At 46.5% G+C, this 14,706-nt stretch overlaps 1 protein-coding gene across 1 annotated transcript in view; it reads right to left on the bottom strand.

The window, feature by feature from the left end:
• fbrsl1 (fibrosin-like 1) overlaps positions 1-14,706 on the bottom strand; it is a 503,490-nt gene that overhangs the window by 289,229 nt on the left and 199,555 nt on the right.

The following is a 14,706-nucleotide window of genomic DNA, read 5'->3' as shown; positions in this document are numbered from 1 at the left end:
AGAGGAAGAAGCATTCCTTATTATACAGTAGAAAAATAACCAAACATTTTTCATAGAATAGAGACAAAGTATTGCTTTAGTAAGACTCTAGTCAAAGAAGACCAACTTGATACCACATAAAACTACACAGCAACTACAAGATACAACACAACCCAAACTCCATGTGTAATCACATTTGGCATTGTGTGGTCCATTCACACTATGGGAACCCATCCATAACACAAAGGCAAACTGGTAGCCCCACGTCTCAGGATCAGTTCATAGTTTGAATGTATGCAAAGTAGCACTGCCAGTAACCAACATGTCTGCCTGAAAGTAATGACTTCACATTGATGCAACACCTGTATCCAAGAACAATCTGCAGTTTATTGTTTACAATCTGCACATAGTGGATATGCCCAGTGGTGCACCACTGAATGATGAAGTTGCTTCTTTGGGTCTGCCAACTTGAGAGCATGTGTTGTTTGGTAGGGGCTAGACAGACAAGCCATGAGTGGAGCGTTGGCTTGGCAGCGACCCATATTCCTAGGACAGATGGGAGGCAGCCACACTGCCACAGTCAGTCGAGGAGGAGTAGGAGATAGGAGGCAGCCACACTGCCACAGTCAGTCGAGGAGGAGTAGGAGATAGGAGGCAGCCACACTGCCACAGTCAGTCGAGAAGGAGTAGGAGATAGGAGGTAGCCACACTGCCACAGTCAGTCGAGGAGGAGTAGGAGATAGGAGGTAGCCACACAGCCACAGTCAGTCGAGGAGGAGTAGGAGATAGGAGGTAGCCACACAGCCACAGTCAGTCGAGGAGGAGTAGGAGATAGGAGGCAGCCACACTGCCACAGTCAGTCGAGGAGGAGTAGGAGATAGGAGGCAGCCACACTGCCACAGTCAGTCGAGGAGGAGTATGAGATAGGAGGCAGCCACACTGCCACAGTCAGTCGAGGAGGAGTAGGAGATAGGAGGTAGCCACACTGCCACAGTCAGTCGAGAAGGAGTAGGAGATAGGAGGCAGCCACACTGCCACAGTCAGTCGAGGAGGAGTAGGAGATAGGAGGTAGCCACACTGCCACAGTCAGTCAAGGAGGAGTAGGAGATAGGAGGCAGCCACACTGCCACAGTCAGTCAAGGAGGAGTAGGAGATAGGAGGCAGCCACACTGCCACAGTCAGTCGAGAAGGAGTAGGAGATAGGAGGCAGCCACACTGCCACAGTCAGTCGAGGAGGAGTAGGAGATAGGAGGTAGCCACACTGCCACAGTCAGTCAAGGAGGAGTAGGAGATAGGAGGCAGCCACACTGCCACAGTCAGTCAAGGAGGAGTAGGAGATAGGAGGCAGCCACACTGCCACAGTCAGTCGAGGAGGAGTAGGAGATAGGAGGTAGCCACACTGCCACAGTCAGTCGAGGAGGAGTAGGAGATAGGAGGCAGCCACACTGCCACAGTCAGTCGAGGAGGAGTAGGAGATATGAGGTAGCCACACTGCCACAGTCAGTCGAGGAGGAGTAGGAGAAAGGAGGTAGCCACACAGCCACAGTCAGTCGAGGAGGAGTAGGAGATAGGAGGTAGCCACACTGCCACAGTCAGTCGAGGAGGAGTATGAGATAGGAGGCAGCCACACTGCCACAGTCAGTGAGGAGGAGTAGGAGATAGGAGGTAGCCACACTGCCACAGTCAGTCGAGAAGGAGTAGGAGATAGGAGGCAGCCACACTGCCACAGTCAGTCGAGGAGGAGTAGGAGATAGGAGGCAGCCACACTGCCACAGTCAGTCGAGGAGGAGTAGAAGATAGGAGGTAGCCACACTGCCACAGTCAGTCGAGGAGGAGTAGGAGATAGGAGGCAGCCACACTGCCACAGTCAGTCGAGGAGGAGTAGGAGATAGGAGGTAGCCACACTGCCACAGTCAGTCGAGGAGGAGTAGGAGAAAGGAGGTAGCCACACAGCCACAGTCAGTCGAGGAGGAGTAGGAGATAGGAGGCAGCCACACTGCCACAGTCAGTCGAGGAGGAGTAGGAGATAGGAGGTAGCCACACTGCCACAGTCAGTCGAGGAGGAGTAGGAGAAAGGAGGTAGCCACACAGCCACAGTCAGTCGAGGAGGAGTAGGAGATAGGAGGTAGCCACACTGCCACAGTCAGTCGAGGAGGAGTAGGAGATAGGAGGCAGCCACACTGCCACAGTCAGTCGAGGAGGAGTAGGAGATAGGAGGTAGCCACACTGCTACAGTCAGTCGAGGAGGAGTAGGAGATAGGAGGTAGCCACACTGCCACAGTCAGTCGAGGAGGAGTATGAGATAGGAGGCAGCCACACTGCCACAGTCAGTCGAGGAGGAGTATGAGATAGGAGGTAGCCACACTGCCACAGTCAGTCGAGGAGGAGTATGAGATAGGAGGTAGCCCACCCCACCGCAGGAGCACTTCGTCCTATCAGCCCTCTACAAGCCCCTCCCTGAGGACAATGGGGACGGCTGATGGCTGCCTGTGGGGTGTAATCCATTTGACTAGCAGCCTGCTCTGGTCCCTGGTGGCCCTAGCACGTGGTGGCTAGCCTCGGTCTCCAGATCTCCACTGTCATTTAAACACATCACTGCTACAATTAACCTTTCCCTGTAAATATCAATTATGGCCCCCGGCCGTGTAGAATTAAAAGGGTCATCAGCTAATCTGACAGGTCCTGTACTGAGGCGGCGTGGCGGAGGCATTGCCACCTGGCTGCGAAGAGAAAGAGAGGCAAGAGGCTGGCCTGGCTGTTTGTCAGCCCTTCTGTATGTCTGCCCAGCGACTAGCAGCAACAAGCCAAATAGACATATTTTCTTTCTAATTACCCTGCCTGGTGAGGCCCAGGTCAGGCCAGATGAGGCCTGCTCATTGGATGAAAGGTGCTAGCATGGTGTTGAGGTCAGCAGTGGCAGCCCGGCAGAATGGCAGAATGCTACGACAACATACTGCAATCAGGGTGCAGACAGACAGACAGGAGTGTGACCCTGTAGGTGGTCGTAATCAGGTGTCTGCCGTCATACAACTCACTCTTTCTCTACCTCTTTCTGCCTCTCCATCTCTCTTTCTCTCTGCATCTCTCTCACTGGCTGTCAAGCTAACCATTCCTTGAATCTCAAAATGGATGGCAGGCTTTATGATTATTACTTTTGTTAGGGAGAGCAGCACAAAGAACCCAGCCCACTTCCAGACAATGGGAGGAAGGGAGGGAGGGAGAGAGAGAGAGAGAGAGAGAGACAGAGGGGTTAGGTTCACGTCATCTTGTCAAGTGCAGTTCACTGAGAGCCAGGGAGACAGTCAGGCACTCTGATTACTTTGTTTACCAGGCATCAGCGCTGACAAATATCCCAGCCACAGTGTTAACACTACAGCAGGTCCTGTAGTGGTGGATCCTCAGTCAGCAATCACATTGATTATTGATCAGAGTAGAGGGGCTAACAAGGTATCAAGCTTAACGATGCTGCCTGCCTGCCTGGCTGCCTGCCTGGCTGCCTGCCTGGCTGCCTGCCTGGCTGCCTGCCTAGCTGCCTGCCTGGCTGCCTGCCTGGCTGCCTGCCTGGCTGCCTGCCTGGCTGCCTGCCTGGCTGCCTGCCTGGCTGCCTGCCTGGCTGCCTGCCTGTTAGGAGGCTCTCTAACCTATTGTTCAGCAGGACGGGAGGAATTGATTCAGGCTTACATTCACCGCCTGTGATAGAGACTGCCGGCCCTGTTGGCCATGTCAGACTGTGATTAAGGGTGTGTTTAGTTCGGGTCCAAGGAGAGGCTTTAAACGGTTGAGATCTATCAGTATCTCTTCATTTTTTTTTTTTTTTTACTAAGGGCATGTCTGAAGTGGCAGCCTATTCCCTATGTAGTGCACCACTACATAGAGAGTAGTTTAGTGGAAGACAACATAGAGAATAGGGTGGCATTTGGGACACACCCTAATTGTTCTCTCACTAACACTGAAGGGCAAGGCTACATTACAGAGGACTTGTGGGAGGCGCTAAAGGTCTCATCTGAGATCTGATTGGCCAATCCTGTGACAAAGATCAAGGTCAAAATGGCTCCCTGAAGCACTGAAGGATCATGGGAAGTCTTTGAAACGCACTCTGGGTAACGCTAGGGGGAATAGCTCTCTAAAGGGCCATGTTTTAGACAACGTGGAGAATTGCCAGGCGCAGCACTGGCAAGGTTAAACAGGTTGAGTTCAAGCGGCAGCGAGTGGTTCTCTGCTCCCCATTGAAGGCGCTCCGCAGAAATAAAAAACTACACAAGTAACGTGTGTGTTGTACATGAATAATGCACTGGAAATTAGGCCCATTAGTCTGGGTATTGAACATGTCTGTTCTGCGGACAAACTCTCTCTGGAGGCTCTGCTCTGTGCTCTTTAATTAGCTTCAAAGGGCCCTCTAGCATCTTCATTTCTCCCAAGTTGAGTAGCTGCTGACTGCCGATTTGAGCCTGCTCATTTACACAGAACTGAACTGCAGGGGTTTATAAAGAAAGGGAAAAAAACTGAGAACAAACCGCGCTTGTTGTGACATAAATAAAAACAGCAGTGTTTCAGTGAGTCTGACATAGTCCATTCACGCTAGGCTAAGCTACTGTAGGCTAGGTTAATCCGCCTCTCCCCCATGTCGATCAACCTGCAGTCAGCCACCCGCCGGCAGGGAGGCAGGCAGGGAGCTGGTGGCTGCTGGGGGATGCTTTGTTGTCATGCTCTTTCTTCTCACCTTGCAGGCCAGCCATTTCAGGGCCTCCGTGTCAGAAGGATCTCAACCGTCCTGCTCCAATTAGAAAGCTTTCAGCCCCTCAGCACCTCTCCCTCTCTCTCCTCATTCTCCTCTCCCCGCCCTTTCTTCACCTGTCAGCTGTAGTCTGGGAGGTGGTGCTTCAGCCTCATCCCGGTGTCAGTCCTTATTACCCTCCTCCAGACCTGGACATCCTCCTGGCTGTTTCTCTACCTTCATCTCCTCTCTTCACAGCTCCTCTCTGCTGGCTGTGGGGCTGTGGAAGGGCTACGGTCGGCAGGGTGGACAAAAGGAGATGCAGGGGAGGAATAGGGCGTTTGCCAGGATACAGATCCTTCCTCTAATTTGTTCTGAAAAGTGTCCTGCGCAAAGGACCCTCACCCCCATTAACCCAACGAGACGCAGTGAGGGAGAAAGACTCTGCTGCTGGGGGATGGGGAGGAGAGGAGGGAGGGGGAGGTGGTGTGGCCCAGCCCAACAATGCTATGCATCAGGCAGCGGCAGAGAGGCACCTCAGTGCCGCAGAGCACCGGCTCAATCTATCTGTTCATTATTCCCTGCCAGGCTGGGGCACAGACAAGTGCACTTTAGGGCCACAGGCCAAATTGATTCATCTGCCTTCATTTTCTTCAGGCTCAGAAGTGGCAGCTGCTAGGAGGCAGGGGAAGGAAGGAGAGCGAGTGGTATTGGAGTTCCTGGCTTTGTTCCTCCTCAGCTCAGCAGCCCCCGACATGTCGCTTCTGCCTCCTCCTCCTCTCACCCCCCCCCCCAACCCATCCTCCTTCAACATTACATCCACCTCCGTCCTACTGCAATGGCAACAGCCACAACACTCAAAGTCCCAGGCAAAAGATTTGGCCAAGGACAAAGTAGTGGACTTACTGCCGGTCCCAGTGTATCCATTACGTGTCTTAATCATGTATTATTCATCCACCTCGTAATAAATGACCACATCAAAAGGGAACGCATAAACTCCCATAACTCTCTCTGGATACAGTGCAGTCAGTCAGGGAGGACTATATCATTTTTGCGAGTGGAACAAATATGAGCTTGTGAAATTGCAACAAGATGGCGTTTCTATTCTTGGCAGTGACACCGGGATAAGAGAAGACAGTCACTCGCCAGATTAAAATAACACAGGCAGAATACACAAATGATCTGTAGCACATAAACAAATGAACAAGACCAACCCACCAGCCAGGATGTGTTAGTGTGAGGATTATATACCACACATAGATAGCTAAGTAGGAGGCCTCCTCCCTCCTCATCCTCCCACATCCCCCTCCTCCTCCACCACACAGTAACAAACAAGTCAACCTTAAAAAACACAAACGCCCATTGCCCTAATTCAGCGTTCCCCCTCAGGAGAGATCAGAGTCCCACTGGCCCTGTCTGTAACAGATGAACAGTAGAGTGGAGCCTCATCTCATCCCTGCAGAGCTCTCCAATCACTCTCCCCATGTGTCTCCTGGGGGAGAGAGGGGAGCTAAGAGAGGAGAGAGCCCAGAGGGAGGGGAGCTAAGAGAGGAGAGAGCCCAGATGGAGGGGAACTAAGAGAGGAGAGAGCCCAGAGGGAGGGGAGCTAAGAGAGGAGAGAGCCCAGAGGGAGGGGAGCTAAGAGAGGAGGGAGCCCAGATGGAGGGGAACTAAGAGAGGAGAGAGCCCAGAGGGAGGGGAGCTAAGAGAGGAGAGAGCCCAGATGGAGGGGAACTAAGAGAGGAGAGAGCCCAGAGGGAGGGGAGCTAAGAGAGGAGAGAGCCCAGAGGGAGGGGAGCTAAGAGAGGAGAGAGCCCAGAGGGAGGGGAGCTAAGAGAGAAGAGAGCCCAGGGGGAGGGGAGCCAAGAGAGGAGAGAGCCCAGAGGGAGGGGAGCTAAGAGAGGAGAGAGCCCAGAGAGAGGGGAGCTAAGAGAGGAGAGAGCCCAGAGGGAGGGGAGCTAAGAGAGGAGAGAGCCCAGAGAGAGGGGAGCTAAGAGAGGAGAGAGCCCAGAGAGGGGAGCTAAGAGAGGAGAGAGCCCAGAGAGAGGGGAGCTAAGAGAGGAGAGAGCCCAGAGGGAGGGGAGGTAAGAGAGGAGAGAGCCCAGAGAGAGGGGAGCTAAGAGAGGAGAGAGCCCAGAGAGAGGGGAGCTAAGAGAGCAGAGAGCCCAGAGGGAGGGGAGCTAAGAGAGGAGAGAGCCCAGAGAGAGGGGAGCTAAGAGAGGAGAGAGCCCAGAGGGAGGGGAGCTAAGAGAGGAGAGAGCCCAGAGGGAGGGGAGCTAAGAGAGGAGAGAGCCCAGAGGGAGGGGAGCTAAGAGAGGAGAGAGCCCAGAGGGAGGGGAGGCACACCTGAACATGGACTCATCCCTCAGTACCTCTCCCAGGGGCCTTACGCTCTCCCCAAACACCTCCCACCCTACCCCCAACCTCCCAGCAACCCCTCCCTACTCTGCCCCGCTTACCTGCTAGGGTCATTAAAAAACAATGTCTGCCCTGCACTGATAACCACACAGCCCCTAAGGACGCACACACGCACGCACTTGCACCCGCGCACGAGCACACACACACTCCTTATCCCAGGGAAGCATTTATCAGTACTACTAACAAAAACAATTAGGCCAATGATGTTGAAATGGTAGTAATGATATTAGAAACGAGAGCAAGAGCAATCCTCAGAATTTGTGTTCTCTTCATTACCTGAGTCAACATCAGCGGCAAATTATGCAGATCTCTCTCTCTCTCTCTCTCTCTCTCTCTCTCTCTCTCTCTCTCTCTCTCTCTCTCTCTCTCTCTCTCTCTCTCTCTCTCTCTCTCTCTCTCTCTCTCTCTCTCTCTCTCTCTCTCTCTCTCTCTCTCTCTCTCTCTCTCTCTCTCTCTCTCTCTCTCTCTCTCTTCTCCACCCCCCTTCTAAAATACACAGGCTTTGATTCCGGCATACATTGTTAGTGTTGAAAGTAGGAGCGTGTTTTGCAAATGGTTACGCATGCTAATGAGATACATTCAAATCATTCACTTCACTTTGTGTTGTGTTGTTGTTTCTATTTGAAGCTCAGCTTAATTATTTGTAAGTCAAAGTTCCCTCAACTTAAAAAAAATGGAACATTCAAAGAGAGAAGTAAATAAACAGCTGACCTCTGGGTTTGACAGCATTACCCTACACCTTCAATGGTCCAGATATGTTTTCTGACTCTTTTTCTTTCTTCTTACATTTTGTGTTACTTGTTATTGTTGGACTGTATTTGGCATTTGATTCTTGATTGATATTGTTATTGTGCTGCATTGTAGAGGAGAGTTAGCAAGCACAGTACCGTGTGCACGAGACCAATACACTTTGATTCGATTTTGATTTGATGTTTCAGAAAGACAGGTATCCTTTGATGTAGTTTGTTTTCTATATGATTAGATATCTTCATAGAGAAGATGAAGGCAGCAGGCTATTAGAGAAGATCTACAAATAGAACATTTTAAATATTCAGTCACTGCCATGCATAACGCAGTATAAAATGTCATTACTAGAAAAGATGCCAAATGCATACGAGACACACTCATTAGAGTGGGTTTCGTTGTATAGATAGATAGTCTTTGAGAACATATTCTCTTTTACAATAACAACTTTTAAAAATGCGTGAGGACAACGAACTGTCTATCTATCTATCTATCTATCTATCTATCTATCTATCTATCTATCTATCTATCTATCTATCTATCTATCTATCTATCTATCTATCTATCTACATTACATTACCAAAAGTATGTGGACACCTACTCTTGTGGCTTCCACTCAGCCACAAGAGCATTAGTGAGGTCAAGCATTGATGTTGGGCAATTAGGCCTGGCTTGCAGCCGGCGTTCCAGTTCATCACAAAGGTGTTCGATGGGGTTGAGGTCAGGCCTTTGTGCAGGACAGTCAATTTCTTCCACACCGATCTCAACTAACCATTTCTGTATAGATCTCGCTTTTTGCAGGGGGGCCCTGTCATTCTCAAATAGGAAAGGGCCTTCCCAAACTGTTGCCACAAAGTTGGAAGCACAGAATCGTCTAGAATGTCATTGTATGTTATAGCGTTAAGATTTCCCTTCACTTGAACTAAGGCCCTGGCCCGAACAATGTAAAACCACACCAGAACATTATTCCTCCTCCACCAAACTTTACAGTTGTCACAATGCATTCGGCAGGGAATGTTCACCTTGCATCTGCCAAACGCGGAATGAGGGTGCTAAAGGCGTCACAACAGACCCTGGTTCGATTCCAGTCTGTATCACAACCGGCCGTGATTGGCCCTGTGTCGTCCGGGTTAGGGTTTGGCTGGGGTAGGCCATCATTATAAATAAGAATTTGTTCTTAACTGACTTGCATAGTTAAATAACATTTAAAAAATGGATTAATTGTTAAAGCTCCATGGATTGATGTGGAATTGAGAAACTGTATGATTGAAAGAGATGGGGGGAAAAGGAGTGGCTGCAAATCTGACTGTCTGACTTACTGCAAATTGAGAAATCATGTGACTAAACTCAAGAAGAAACAATATAAATGATGGAAAAAAAGCTTTGGAGCACTTTAAATGAGATTATGGGCAGAAAGACAAATTCAACTCCATCTTACATTGAATCAGATGGCTTATTCATCACACAATTTGATGTTGACAATTATTTTAATGATTACTTAATTGGAAAAGTGGGTAAACTTAGGCAGGAAATGCCAACAACTAACATCGAGCCGTCATACTCATGCATAAAAAAGCATTGCAATTTTGAAATGTGTAAAGTTAGTGTGGGAGATGGAAACATTTTTATCGATCAACAACGACAAACCTCCTGGCACTGACAACATAGATGGAAAGCTACCTAGGATGGTGGCTGACTCTATAGCCCCTCCTATCTGTCATATCTTTCACCTGAGCCTAGAGTCTTTGTCCTCAGGCCTGGAGGGAAGCAAAAGTCTTTCCACTACCCAAGAGTGGTAAAGTTGCCTTGACTGGCTCTAACAGCAGACCTATCAGCTTGCTGCCAGCTCTTAGCAAACTGTTGGAAAAAATGGTGTTTGACCAAATACAATGATATTTCTCTGTAAACAAATTAACAACAGACTTTCAGAAGGCTTATAGAGTAGGGCACTCAACATGTACTGCACTGACACAAATGACTGATGATTGGTTGAAATGTTTTTATAATAATAAGATTGTGGGAGCTGTACTGTTAGGTTTCAGTGCAGCCTTTGATATTATTGACCATAACCTGCTGTTGAGAAAACATATGTTTTTAACCTCTGCCATATCGTGGATTCAGAGCTATCTATCTAATAGATCTCTGAGGGTTTTCTTTAATGGAAGCTTTTCTAATGTGGTGTACCGCAGGGCAGCTCTCTAGGCCTGCTGCTCTTGTATGCTGATGATTCAACCATAAATGCATCAGCAACCACAGAAAATGAAGTCACTGAAACCCTTCAAATAGTTGCAGTCTGTTTTGGAATGTGTGGCCAGTAATAAACTGGTCCTGAACATCTTTAAAACTAAGAGCATTGTATTTGATACAAATCATTCCTAAAGTTCTGGACCTCAGCTGAATCTGGTAATGAATGGTGTGGCTGTTTGAACAAGTTGAGGAGACTAAATTACTTGGCATTACCTTAGATTGTAAATTGTCATGGTCAAAACATATATATTCAATGGTTGTAAAGAAGGGGAGCGGCCTGTACGTAATAAAGATCTTATCTGCTTTTTTGACACCACATTCCAAAGAGCAAGTCCTGCAGGCTCTAGTTTTGTCTTATCTTGATTATTGTCCAGTCCTGTGGTCGAGTGCTGCAAGGAAAGACCTAGTTAAGCTGCAGCTCGCCCAGAACAGAGTGGCAAGTCATGCTCTTCATTGTAATCAGAGGGCTGATATAAATACTATGCAGTCAGTCTCTCTTGGCTAAGAGTTGAGGAGAGACGGACTGCATCACTTATTTTTATAAGAAACATTAATGTGTTGAAAATCCCAAATTGTTTGCATAGTCAACTTACACACAGCTCTGACACACACAGTTACCCCACCAGACATGCCACAAGGGGTCTTTTCATAGCCCCCAGAACAAATTCAAGAAATTGTACAGTATTATATAGAGCCATTATTGCATGGAACTCTGTTCCATCTCATATTGCTCAGATGAACAGCAAACCTGGTTTCAAAAAACAGATGAAGCAACACCTCACACATTGCCGCTCCCTTATTTGACCTAGATATTTTGTGTGTATGCATTGATATGTAGGCTATGTGGGCCTTTTTAAAATTGATGTAGTTCTGTCCTTGAGCTTGTCTATTAATGTTCTGTATATTGTCATTATTCATGTTTTGTGTGGACGCCAGGAGGAGTAGCTGCTGCTTTCGCAACAGCTAATTGGAGCCCCCTAAAAATAAAAAAAATACCAAATCCAGATTCGTCCGTCGCCAGATGGTGAAGAGTGATTCATCACTCCAGAGAACACGTTTCCACTTCTCCAGAGTCCAATGGCGGCGAGCTTTATACCACTCCAGCCGATGCTTGGCATTGTGCATGGTGATCTTAGGATTGTGTGCGGCTGCTCGGCCATGGAAACCCATTTCATGAAGCTCCTGATGAACAGTTCTTGTGCTGAGGTTGCTTCCAGAGGCAGTTTGGAACTCGGTAGGGAGTGTTGCAACCGAGGACAAACAATTTCTATGCGCTCCCCGCTTCAGCACTCGGCGGTCCCGTTCTGTGAGCTTGTATGGCATACCACTTTGCGGCTGAGCCGTTGTTGCTCCTAGACATTTCCACTTCACAATTACAGCACTTACAGTTGCCCAGGGCAGCTCTAGCAGGGCAGACATTTTACCAATGACTGACATTCTACTGCCAATGTTTGTCTATGGAGATTGCATATATGTGTCCTCAATTTTATACACCTGTCAGCAACGGGTGGGGCTGAAATAGCCAAATCCACAAATTTGAAGGGGTGGCCACATACATGTAGATAGATAGATAGATAGATAGATAGATAGATAGATAGATAGATAGATAGATAGATAGATAGATAGATAGATAGATAGATAGATAGATAGATAGATAGATAGATAGATAGATAGATAGATAGATAGATAGATAGATAGATAGATGATAGACAGACAGTTCGTTGTCCTCACGCATTTTTTAAAAGTTGTTATTGTAAAAGAGAATATGTTCTCAAAGACTTACCTGGTTAAATAAAGGCAATATATTAATTAAATTTGATAACTGTATTACACGATGTAATATCCTTTACTCTGACTTTCATAAATACCAAAGTGGTTTTATAACAACAGGATGTATCATTTATTAATCTCTATAACCTCATAAATCAACTGAGATAAGAAATAAGGTGAGGCATAAACATTGTTATCACCTGATAAAACAGTTTCTGAGGAAGTTTTAACCTTTGTCGAAACGACCCAACATCGCCTACGGTTAAAGACTGAGATTACTGTGTCCCTTGGCCTTGCCTTATGCACCTTGATGCTGACTGACTGAAAATAAGACAAACCATTATAAGTTAGCTATAATAATTAGCAATGACTCTGTTCATGTCTAGGGTCCAGTTTTGGTCCCACAACACACTAACACAAAAACAGACGCCTCACAGTCCTCAACTGGCAGCTTCATTAAATAGTACCCGCAAAACACCAGTCTCAACGTCTACAGTGACTCCGGGATGCTGGCCTTCTAGGCAGAGTTGCAAAGAAAAAGCCATATCTCAGACTGGCCAATAAAAAGAAAAGATTAAGGTGGGCAAAAGAACACATACACTGGACAGAGGAACTTTGCCTAGAAGGCCAGCATCCCGGAGTGACCTCTTCACTGTTGACATTGAGACTGGTGTTTTGCGGGTAGTATTTAATGAAGCTGACAGTTGAGGAATTTAGGCGTCTGTTTCTCAAACTAGACACTCTAATGTACTTGTCCTCTTTTTCAGTTGTGCACCGGGGCCTAACACACTCTTTTTATTCTGGTTAGAGCCAGTTTGCGCTGTTCTGTGAAGGGAATAGTACACAGCATTGTACGAGATCTTCAGTTTCTTGGCAATTTCTTGCATGGAACATTCTTCATTTCTCAGAGCAAGAATAGACTGACGAGTTTCAGAAGAAAGGTCTTTGTTTCTAGCCGTTTTGAGCCTGTAATCGAACCCACAAATGCTGATGCTCCAGATCCTCAACTAGTCTATAGAAGGCCAGTTGTATTGCTTCTTTAATCAGCACAACAGTTTTCAGCTGTGCTAACATAATTGCAAAAGGGTTTTCTAATTAGCCTTTTAAAATAACAAACTTGGATTAGCTAACACAACGTGCCATTGGAACACAGGAGTGATGGTTGCTGATAATGGGCCTCTCTATGCCTATGTAGATATTCCATTAAAAAATCTGCCGTTTCCAGCTACAATGTAACGAGATTCGTCTTCCTTTATTAACACTGAACACAAAAAAACAAAATAACAAGGAGAACGAACGAAAACGAAACAGTTCTGTCTGGTGAAGACACAGAAACAATCACCCACCACTATAATGGTGAAAACAGGCTACAGAGTATGATTCTCTATCAGAGACAACGAATGATACCTGCCTCCGATTGAGAACCATACCAGGCCAAACACATAAATACTACATAGAAAAAGAACAGACTACCCACCCCAACTCACGCCCTGACCAAACTAACACAAAGACATAATAAAGGAACAGAACATGACATACAATAGTAATTTACAACATCTACACTATATTTCTGATTACATTTTTTAATTTTACCTTTATTTAACCAGGCAAGTCAGTTAAGAACACATTCTTATTTTCAATGACAGCCTGGGAACAGTGGGTTGACTGCCTGTTCAGGGGCAGAACGACAGATTTGTACCTTGTCAGCTCAGGGGTTTGAACTCACAACCTTGCAGTTACTAGTCCAACGCTCTAACCACTAGGCTACGCTGCTGCCAATTTGATCAATTTGATGTTATATTAATGGACAAAAAATTTGCTTTTCTTTCATAAACAAGGATATTTCTACGTGACCCCAAACTTTTGAACGGTAGTGTACATATTACCTCAATTACCTTAACTAACATTGACTCTGTACCGGTACCCCTGTATATAGCCTCGCTATTGTTATTTTACTGCTGCTCTTCAATTATGTTACTTTAATCTATTTTTACTTAACACGTATTTTTCTTAAAACTGCATTGTTGGTTAAGGTCTTGTAAGTAAGCATTTCACTCTAAGGTCTACACCTGTTGTATTCGGTGTATGTGACAAACACAATTTGATTTGCTTTGATTTGCTTTTGTCATGGAAAGAACAGGTGTACTTAATGTTTTGCACAGTCCGTGTATGTCATTTGGATGATGTTTTAACAGCAGCTAAGGATATCAGCTCCTTAGTTCAGACATAACACTTAAAGGGATATGAGCTTTGTCCCAAATGGCACCCTATTCCCTATATAGTGCACTACTATGATCAGAGCCATATGGGCCCTGCTCAAAAGTAATGCATTATATAGGGAATAGGTTGTCATTTGGGATGAAGCCATGGTGTAATGCTGCCTGTATATTGTTCATCGTGTCACCACTTTCTTCAGAAATGGTAACATTCACAGCGAAACAAGATCATATAGAGACCATGTAACTTGAGAAATATCCATCCCTTTCATTAAATCTGAAACCATTATAAGTGCAGTCAAACTACTGGAGAGGATCTGTAATTGATGAGCCTTTTGATTCAAACACGTCAGACACTTTGCGTTCTTACTCGAGGATGTCATTATAATCATGGGAGAACTATAGGAAGAGAAAGTAGATGTGTATTGGGCAAAAGACAGAAACTTTGAAAATTGTAGCCAGGTTGCCAGATCTGGTTGCCACAGCTTTATTCTAAAAGGGGTTTAATAAATGTTTCCTCATCAATCTACATCAAATACCCCATAATGACGAAGCAAAAACAGGTTTTAATAAATGTTTCCTCATCAATCTACACCAAATACCCCATAATGACGAAGC

Source organism: Oncorhynchus gorbuscha, linkage group LG05, assembly GCF_021184085.1.
Source record: "Oncorhynchus gorbuscha isolate QuinsamMale2020 ecotype Even-year linkage group LG05, OgorEven_v1.0, whole genome shotgun sequence".
Taxonomy (NCBI): Eukaryota; Metazoa; Chordata; class Actinopteri; order Salmoniformes; family Salmonidae; genus Oncorhynchus; species Oncorhynchus gorbuscha.
This window is presented reverse-complemented; position numbering and strand designations above follow the sequence as displayed.